General features: G+C 28.9%; 1 pseudogene; it reads right to left on the bottom strand.

The window, feature by feature from the left end:
- Window positions 1-6,043: 6,043 nt before the first annotated feature.
- Window positions 6,044-10,788, bottom strand: LOC149031163 (uncharacterized; annotated as a pseudogene).
- Window positions 10,789-10,895: the final 107 nt, after the last annotated feature.

Here is a 10,895-nt window from a genome sequence, read left to right as displayed (position 1 = left end):
TCGTAGTGTACACAGCTCGATAAGCTGAGAGAGCGATACGATTTAATGCATTTTTTTGATTTTTCGTTGTTCTGATCTTTATTTAGACGAAAGTATTTAGAAAGATAATTTTGTAGTCTAAAGAATAAGGACGAGATATGTTATACATAATTAAGGGTCTCGAAGTGTGGTAGGCTATAGATTTGAAAAAACATTTCTAGACAATATCTTTATTAGATCTTTTCATTGCATTTTACCAGAACCTTCGTTCAGTCCAGCAGTATTTTCCATATGTTTTTCGTAACGTCTTTATTTTATCTATCCTAAAATGTTTGTTATATAGCGCAAGAATGTAGATGAAAACGGGAAATAGAAAACCATACTAACAAAAAAAATTGTCATACTTGACTTTCAAAAAAGGATTATCTATATTTACTTAATTTCTGACGAATTATATTTCCTTTGATAAACATCCTACGATTTTGGTGTCTATCTACGACTATCGTATTTAGCATTCCGTTTTTATTGCTTGAATTGTGAAAAGTGAACACTTTTTATCAGCTATTCCACCCAGAGACCATACCGGTGACAACTTTTATTATAGTGGGAGCCAATATTATAGATAAATAAATCCTACAAATCATCTTATTTTTTAAAACTGTCCATTCGTCTTATTCTCTCGAAACTTAGATTTTTGAAGGTTTCACTTCTAACACGTGTGATCTGCACACAAGATTTTTTTTCTTTCTAATTTCAAATAGAACGACTTCTTGAAAATTTTTTTACATTCCTAAAATTTTATGTTTCACAGAATAGTGAAAAAAATTTTTTTTAATTTGAGAAATAAAGAAAAAAAACATTTACTTATCAACTGTGAGAGTTTCTCACGTCGCGTAAGTAAAGTCAGGCACGTAAAAAACCTCTGTTCGGATGTTTTCGTTTTATTTTATTGTCTCCGTAGTTTCTAGCAGCTACCTTGAATATATATATAAACGAATACCTAGTATTTTACAATAGTACCAATTTTTTTAGATGATAATGACATTGATGACAACTTTGTCAAAAATAAAAATATTTTTTATTTTTATTTTTAGGTATTCTCGTGGTAAAGTATCTCCACAAAATGCCCAGTCAATTTTGAAGAAAAGAGCTTTTAAAATTTCGCTTTTTCTTATCTTTATCTTATGTTTTTTTAAACATAAACTGTTATCAAAAATGGCGTGTTGTGGCGTAAATATACCGTGTTCTTGCTTCTCACTTCGACGATTAGTGTTCGATTTTCGGTAGGGAAAGTTTTTGGTGGATAATCCCTGATGAGACATCCGCAATGTCGTCTAGTAAGTTTATTTCGGTATCGGAATTTGAACTTTTGTAAAAATATTTGACCGCGTATAAAAGCATGACAAAATAGAGTAGCCAATTTATGATCAAGATATAAAAGTCTTGATTAAAAAATAAAAACCCAAGGAATTGTATTAATAAAATAAATTCAAGAATAAACAGGATGAATCATATTTTCGTGTCTCTTACGAAAAATGTGCGTATATAAAACAGAAGAGTAAGGCTACAAGAAATGTTTTTCTTTTTTTTGTCACCTCGACACAGCGTGAGCACAAATATATGAAAAAGTGTGTTTTCGTGCGCGGATTGTGTGCTTAACCGCAGTGGTTCTTAACCGATGTTCCGCGAAATTTTATGAAAGCTCCAATGTATATTATACCTAGTTTGTAAATATATTGTTAAAATCTGCAAAAATCAACGAGCTAAGATATAGCACTAAAATTAAGGAAAAACAATTTTATAAAAGAGTTAAAATAAAGTTTTTACTAATATTACATGATTTTAAATTAATGTTTTTCTTTTTTTATTTCCCTATTTTTATAATTATCTCTATTACTTTTATAATACTTATACTTAAATGTTAAAAATATGTTGTAATATATTATTTCCTGTATAATGTATAATCTATATAACTTCCAATATTAATAAAAGTTAAAAGTTTACGCACATTTTTCTCTTAGTTTTATTATCTTAATCGTCTTAATGATTTTTGGTGTTTCAGCATATTTTCCTTTTAATCCAAAATGTTCAGTGACTTCGAAAAAGGTAAGAACCACTGGCATAACCAAAAACAACAAAACGATCAAAACATCAAGTGTGAACTTCAAAGAAAAGAAAAGTAAGAAAAAAAGATGATGAAATAAATGACAACACACGATAGAGGGGGTAAAGAAGAGGTAGCTTAAATAAGAAATTAAAATTGAATCATATTGCGTGTATATTCTGTTTAAAATATATTAATGTCGACATTCCGAGAGCGTGAAAATCAGGCAGAAAAATTATAATTATTATTATTATATATATCTACTATATATATTTATATTTAATATTTTATACTTTATATATATATAGATGTAAAGAAAGTGTATTTTCTTCCGTTGGAATTACGCGCGATTTTAGAAGTAAGCAGGTAGTAGAAAAGACTTATGTGTGTATAGACCAGATTGGATATATAAATAAGAGAGACAAAGGAAAGAAAGACGTTACGTATATAGATCAGATTTAATATTTAAATAAGACAGATAGATTTAATAGACTAGGAAAGTGAGTGTTGAAAAAGTGAGGAATAGGCATAATTGTCGCTTTTTTCTTTTCAGGTAATATTAAATTGTTCGTTTTTGTAAATAATTGTGTATAGGGAAATAAAGTTAATGTAGTAGTAAATTCTTTTCAGAACAACACCCTCGTGCTCTTCTTGAACATTCTTTTCGAAACACTTCTATTTTGGTCTTATATATATTATTTACTATTTGATATATCTGTATCCCTTCTGCAACACGGTATCCTATAACACAGTTTCCTTCTAAAAAAACCTTAGCCCAACACTGTACTTCTACAGCTGCGAAGAGACTTGCCGTCTTAAAAATACAGTGTTGCGGATAGAATTTTTTTTATCTCTTTAGCTATAAAACAAAAGTCTCATACAACACGATTTTACACAACACGGAATTTTCTAGGAACCTATCTACCGTTTTATAGGAGGGTTACCTATGTATATTATATACCGTACCATATAAATTTTTTTATTGTTGCTCAGCATTTGGTTATTTCAAAAATCGTATACTATAATTTGTAATGAAAACAGCTTTAAATACTAAATAATACTTTTAACGAAAATGAATTTTATGATTATACCAATATTATACAATTAAGTAATATTAATATACACGAAAAAGCATAAAAAATAATGTAGGCCATGAAATAATAGAATGCAGTATGCAATGTATTAAGAATATTATTAAGATTCTTACCCTTTTTTGTGGTAGCTCTCGTGGATTGGGCCTCTAGCACACACACACACACATTTTCAAAAACCAATAATAAAATAATACTAGTCACGAGTAATATTTAATTTTACTAAAATATATTATCTCAAATTTGATTATCGTTAAGTTTATACTTTTACATCATTGATAAATCTTGATTAAAAATTTCACAGATTTAATACAAAAGAATTACAGCCCTACCAATAAATGAAATGTTGCACGCTTCGCTTTCTGATCTTATTTATAAACCTATGCTGGTCCCCACTCCCTTAACCGGTTACTTTACATCAACAACGAATCGTTTTTAGGATATGCGAACTTTGTTCCTTATTGGATACTTTTTACCAACGCCAACGAAGCTCATTGGCTTAGGAACTAACACAAAGGAAACACTTCCTGGACCTTCCGAATACGAGACTTTCAAAAATATCAGATAGAAACAGAAAATTGTCTGGAACGTTATAATAAAAATAATTTTTCGAATAAAAAGAAATCCAAGTAATAAAAGGACCGCTTCAATTAGGTGTATATTACGTAATAAGCTTAACTCCCTGGGTACACAGTTAAATATTCACATATAATCTATATATTGCCTACTAGTTACTCGTTAAAGTTATAATAAGATTTTTGCTGAAACAATAGCAATGTTTTTGTAATTGTATAAATTAATATAATATTATTTGTTTATTTTTCGATATCTAAAAGATTAAGTTTATTACGATCAAAAAATTAATTTATAGAATCAATCACTAATCAATTAAAAACCTATATTAAAAAAAATCAAATGATTTAAATTATTGTTAAAATTAAAGAAGTGAATTTACACATATTATTTAAAGCATATGTATTTAAAACATATGATAATATTATGCTTATTAGTGCGATATAAAATTATTTTTTTTTCCTAATTAAATAGCAAGATGTAAGATAGTAAGTTGCAAAAAAACTCTTGATTCTTAACTTTTAAAAAGCACTATCCATTAATCTACAGATTAAATTAGTAATTTGTACATAAACTGTTTTCGAGCTTTTTAGCGGTAACATATATACATGTAAACACACTTGTAACAAAATCATATTTATAAGTTGTGAGAGTTCGTCGCTTTTATATACCTATTATTGGTAATCGCAACTTCCTATGTTTTTTATCGGAATCTCCAGACCATTTCGGATAAGATAAAAGACTGGATCTTTCGATACTTTCTGACCGAGAATATTCGCAGACTTAGGAGCATTCATAATGCACAAAGCAATATTATCTGATGATGTAGTATTTCAAACACGATGAAACGCGCTCGCTTTCTTTCAGTCGCGACGCTATTACATGCGCATTCATATTCACATTTATATTCACATTCAATTGCTGCATGCACCAAATAAAAGGCATTTACTTGACTCTTATAGAAACTTCCCAAAATGTTCCTGCATACACACGCGCACACACACTCTTTATCCCTCATTTTTTCCTCATCCTTACATATTTTGTAGGAAGGGATTCTATCTTAACGGTTAGATTTCTTAATATTCTCTTTAAACATCTTCAAAAGCGTTATTTTGATGTAAAAAAAAGACAAAACAGAGTCTCAGATAGCAGAAAAATTTTTACAAATTTTTAATTGCAAATAATAACTAAATAAAAATTCAATTCAAACGATTTTAGAGCTTTGAAAAGCGTTAAGTGTTACTTCAAAGACTATTTCAAAATGCTTTCATGCAATGAGAAAAATTCATAACAAAGAAAAATGCCACAATCAGGCAGGAAATAAATTTAACACTTTAAATATTTGAAAGGAAATTTAAAAGAAAATATAAGTGTTTATTTACATATTTTGTAACTTTTATATAATGTCAATTTAAAAAAATTGGTATAGAAATACATAATTAATACATACAAATACGTATATTGTTAAATAATATTTTAATAATAGAGACTCATTTCATTTGAAGTAGTATTTTTAACTGGCACATATAAATTCAATTGAAGTTAAAAAAAATAAAAAATAATCAATCAAAACTTAGTTTTTTTGAAAATATCCATTCAACGTCAATTTTGTTTAAACAAAATGTTGACAAAAAATATACTTAAAATTAAAAATATTTATATTTGAAAAAAATTTATATACAAATAATAGAAACAAGCTTTTCTTGAATCAGTAAATTCGACAGACTTTGTCCGTATAGTTTCAGTGTTAATATTACTGTAAGAACATTCTCAAAAATTATGAATAGTAAACTACTAACTCTGATTGTGAGCACTTGTTATACTACTCGCTATTTGATATACATATCTTACAACAGGATTGCCAGGTAGTTCCCCGATTGGTCCACCGATTCTTTATATATCTTGCATAATTGTGGTAGTTCACGAAAATTTTCATTATGGCTTTAAACTTAGCGTATATATTTGAGCTATTTGTTAAAAAAAAAGCAGTTTGAAATTTCACATAGATATATATTTCTTTAGCTATAGTAGTAGTGTAGTAGTCTATAATCTAAGCGGCACTTTGTGTGTGTGTGTGTGTGTGTCTCAAAAGCCGCCAATATCTACACATCTTATCTTGACAGGGAAAATTATATTTTTCATTTTCTTCTTTCTTTCTTTTTTTCATTATTGTGAAGTAAGCGTAATAAATCTTCTCTTATAAATGAGTATTTTTATATTAATTTTATAAAGAAAATTACTAGTATACTATAGACTAGTATACTTTTATAAAGGATAATACAAATATAATATATTGTTAACGATGGCTTTTGGCAATTTGTTCTTTAAGAAGTAAAATACTTTGCCTTTGTTCTGGTAGAAGCATGGCCATTTGTTCGTTTGATAAAAGTAATACCATAGATATTAATTCTGACTATAAGTAAAAATAAATAATTATTTTGAAACATATAGAAATATTTTTTGTTGTGTATCATTGCAGAGAGCTGTATTTTTACATACCTTTTCTTTATCCAACCTACTGTCTGGTATATTAGCTGCTGGCGACATTCCCCTCATAAGTCAAGAAGTAGGAGTACTTGTAGATGTTGTAAGAAAAGCGGTGGTAGGAGGTACACCTTTATTCGTATTCGAAACAACCACAGGTGGTGGTGGAACTGTAAAATCTGCTACTATATGATGGGAAGTGCTTGTTATGATAGAAGGTTCTACGGTTACAGGAGCTGTAAGATCATCGCATGTATATAAGATAGATATTTATCTGTAAAATCTTTTGCATATATTGATTTGCAATATTTATATATAAAAACTTACGAGTAGGTTTAGCGATTATTGGATCGATTAGACATACGAGGATTTCTTGAATCTTTTGGATCTCTACCAAATCCATTAACTCTTAGATCACGGTAAAAGCTAAAAAGTCATAAAAGAATAAATTAATATAATAAATGAGAATTATTAGGTATTAATTATTTGAAAACATTAACAATATCTTTCAACTGGCTTCTACACAGGAAGGTTGCTACAAAAAATAATATATATTTGAATATATTGTTTAATGAATACAAATGATAATTGAGTACTGATAATATACTAACTTTTCTGGTAGAGTAAAAATAGTAGGAGATACCCTAGGGTCAGCAGTAGTAATTCTAATTGATGGTACGGTAATCGGAGTTTTTTGGGTTTCAGGTGGTCCTTTTGAAGATTGATCTAATCTTGCTAAACGCGGATCAATCTGTTCATCCAATGTTCGAATTTCTACATCTTGGTCTAAAGATATAAAATAATTGTCTTACATTTTTTTATTCCTAGTTATACTGAATATCTTAATTAATAGTAATAATACCTGCAAAAATAGGTACAAAAGGATTGGCAACTACTAGTGTAGGTCTTGCTGCTGTTGATGGTTCTTCGATACGAGGTGAAATCTCATGTATCACTGGCTTTTCTGAAGGTGTCAAAACGCTTAGGTTTGGATTAGCTTTACGTAGCATACTAACAGCAGTATGAGAATCCACTAATCGCATTACTAACTGTATTTGTAATAAAGCATAGGCAAGTTGTGGATTCTGAAGTAACATCTGTCGTACTTAATTAGGATTATTCTGCACACATATCTTCATGTGTTGCATTAATTCAAACATTTTTTCAGGTGGAAGGAAAGTTACTGCTTTACTAATTGCTTCGGGAGTTTTGTCAGCTTGAACTGCATCTCCATTCAGATTCTCAGTTTTATGTCCCTGTAAAAGACTCTGCATTTCTATACGACTCTTTTTTGTACACGCAATGCTTACGCATAGCGTTCTTTCACCAATTTTGTAACCATTTAAATTTTCTATCGCACTAAGTGCTGTCTCTTGATTCTTGTATTCGCAGAAACCATAACCTTTAGGCTTCCCTATCTCACGATCACATCTCAATCTACAAATAATTTAAGATTTTAATTATTACAGACATTTAATTCATATACCAGAAAAATTCTTTATTGTTAGATAATGCATCATCAATAAGAGAAAACAATAACAATTTGTTTTCTAAGAAAAATTAATGAGAAGATTTACTTGAAGGAAAGTACTGGGCCAACTTTGCTGAATATATCTTTCAAGTTCTCCTCGGTTGCTTCGTACGGGATATTCCCGACTGTAAACAAAGTCTCCATAAGTCTTCATATTTTATTTCTATTTAAAACTTTCAAAATTGTCAACTGATAAACATTAATATACAAATATGTCTTTTACGTCAAATCAAAAAGATGCATGCATATAGAAAATTTAGCATAAATTGATAAATCTTTTAAAAAGAAATAAAAAATAATGTATTTATTCTTTCATAGAAAAATAAAGTAAACCTATGAACATATTAAAGGATTAACAGTAGAACTACCAACAATTGTTATATTATTATTTTTACCAAACCGGTCATTTTGACCCGTGCGATTTAGTTGGCCAAATATAAAAGTTCAAAGAAAAGTTTTAAAGAAAATAAAATATATTTTATTTTAATATATTGCAATTATACATATATATATACGTAATATATACATCTATTTACATTAAAGGTAGTAATATTATTTGTTTTTTATTTAGGCTTAGTTATTATTTTGATTACAACAATTTTTACATAAAGACATTACTTTTTCAATGTACATTTACCAGAAACATGTTTCTTACGGCTAGCACATATATTCATAGTTTTATTTTCATTACAAAAACCTACTTGGTAAGTTTTTCGTATATTAGAATTCTTTTGGAATATTCAAGAGGTCATTCAAGTTTTTCAGTTCAGATGGATCTTTATACTCTGCGCTAAGTTCTTCTGCTAATTGAAACAAATTATCAATATATTTCACCAATTGTTTCGTTATATAAAACCCAGGCATTTATTACTGCTAAGTCGAGAATGTTAAAAAATAATTGAAGAGGCCACCTTCGAAATCCTTACTTCATCCTGTACTTTCTGGCCATCTGATCCGTCATGTCTACCCTGAATTTGGTTTTATTATAAAAAATTATGGTTTTAAGCAGTTATTTATGTTTTTTTTAATATTCACTGAATTATGTTTCGTACTCAGTAGTAGTACTTTTTTCGTTGGCTTACTTTAATATACTGTTAAAGTGCAATTATCTGTTTTATATATTTCAGATGAAAATCGAGGTACATAATCTTTTTTTGTTTGGCCAGTTTCGGCAATTTTTTTTTATTTGCACGAATCATTCCAATCAAAGTAGCTCGTTTTTCCAATAATTTTGATGCCAGTGATTTGCTAGTAAAAAAATTATCGGTTGTTACACTTTTTTCAGCACTGGTAAATGGTTCAATTAACTTCAGGACGACAAACTCATTAAAAGGAATTGATGACTGTCTAGTTTTGTCCTTTCCCAAGTACGGAAACCAATTAATTATAAATTTACTTTGGACATCAGATGCCAACCAAAAATTTATTCCGAACTTATCGGGTTTGTTCGGCATATACTGCATGAATCGGCATGGCATCTTGCTTTACTTGGGAAGTTGTTCGTCGACTGTTATATTTTATCTTGGTGCGTAACAATTCTGGCTATTTTCATCGAATGAATACCAAACATTTGAAATCATTGCAAATTTATCCGTTTGCAATCGTATACTCAGTTCATTTTTTTTCGAAGCGGATAAATCTTAAAATATCCGTAAACTCCTTTCTACTCATAGTTCTTGAAAAATGCGCTGGTCCCAACTTTTTAGACCATAAATAAGATAATTTTAAATTCTTTGCTTCATAAGCAGCACGTGCATATAAAATTCCAAGAAAAGCGTAAAACTTTTTTTGAGATAGATCCCATTTTTCACCAAAAACTCGGAAAGCTTCTAGTTTTGTGCATGTTCTGATATGATCTATCATTCGTCGATTGATTATCAAAAACAAAGAACTAACACTGCCCTTCATTTTACTTTGTTTTGTATATGCTGTTGGTCCAGTTACTGCTTTGAAAATACTATTTATTGATCTTCTTCCTGGAGTGGATCAAGGTTTTATTTTTATCTAGATATTTCCATCAGCAGCAATTTCAGCTTTTCGACGGTTATTCTCATCCAAAGATTACGACAATCTAAAAAGTCTTCTTGGTCTAGGTACATTCAGGATGTTCTCTTTTTCACTATTGCTGTCTGAGAAAATACACACTTCATCTGATTGATATCTGCTGGCTCAATTTCAGAATCAAAATCATCTTGGTTTATATCCGAAAGATCTTCTCTTATATTTGTTACGACTTCTAAAATTTCAGGTTTTTTTTCTCGGCATTTCTAGAATAGAGTTACAAGATTGAATAAAAATTGTAGATTAGTTATTCACGCGTGCTCGCTGTATCCTTATATATGTAGGACATTATTTCGTCATATTTGTCCCCTCTATTCTTTTATCACCGTATAATCGTCTCTCTTTTCAAAACCTTCTATTTATTTTGTTTATTGTACGTAATTATCATAATAATATAACCGTCTTTCATTTAAAACCTTCTAATTATTATTATGTTTATGTTATCACATTTAAATTAAAGAAAATATATTTTGTAACAGTCGCAGTAGCGGATTGACGTAATTTCTAAGAAATTTTCAAATTAGAAACATTAAAAATGACGACCGGTCTAATTGATCGGTCGGTATATATAGGTATATCATACTTATATATCAAAAAAATGGAAGCGGAAAATCAAAATAATTCATTTATATTATGAAATACATGAATTTAGAAAAAGTCATAACATAATTACAAAATATTAAATTAAATTTCCAAACGAAATCTTGTTAACAAATGATACAACCAGTCATTTTGACCAGTCGGTAGTTCTAGTGTTAATATATCAATTGTTCAATAAAAATTGTATAACCTCTTACCGAATACACTCCGCACTAATTTATCCATGAGGGATTGATCGGAAATAGTTAAATTACTCATTTTTGTATTATTCTTTTGTCTTTTTTATTAAAAAAATTAAATAATACTAATATTTATAAAAATGTCCTAACAATGCACTTAATCAAACTATTATAATCTCGTCACCATTGAAAAATAATTATTCATTCTGTACTGCTATCAAAGATCGCGAAACAAACCACTTTTCGAGTAAATAATTTTAGTTAGCACTGGAACCTCTAGTGGGCGATAGTAT

This window comes from Polistes dominula, unplaced genomic scaffold (assembly GCF_049000335.1).
Source record: "Polistes dominula isolate Pdom_NZ unplaced genomic scaffold, Pdom_raw_medaka contig_288, whole genome shotgun sequence".
Classification (NCBI taxonomy): Eukaryota; Metazoa; Arthropoda; class Insecta; order Hymenoptera; family Vespidae; genus Polistes; species Polistes dominula.
The sequence above is the reverse complement of the archived record's forward strand: the minus strand, read 5'-3'. Positions and strand labels throughout refer to the sequence as shown.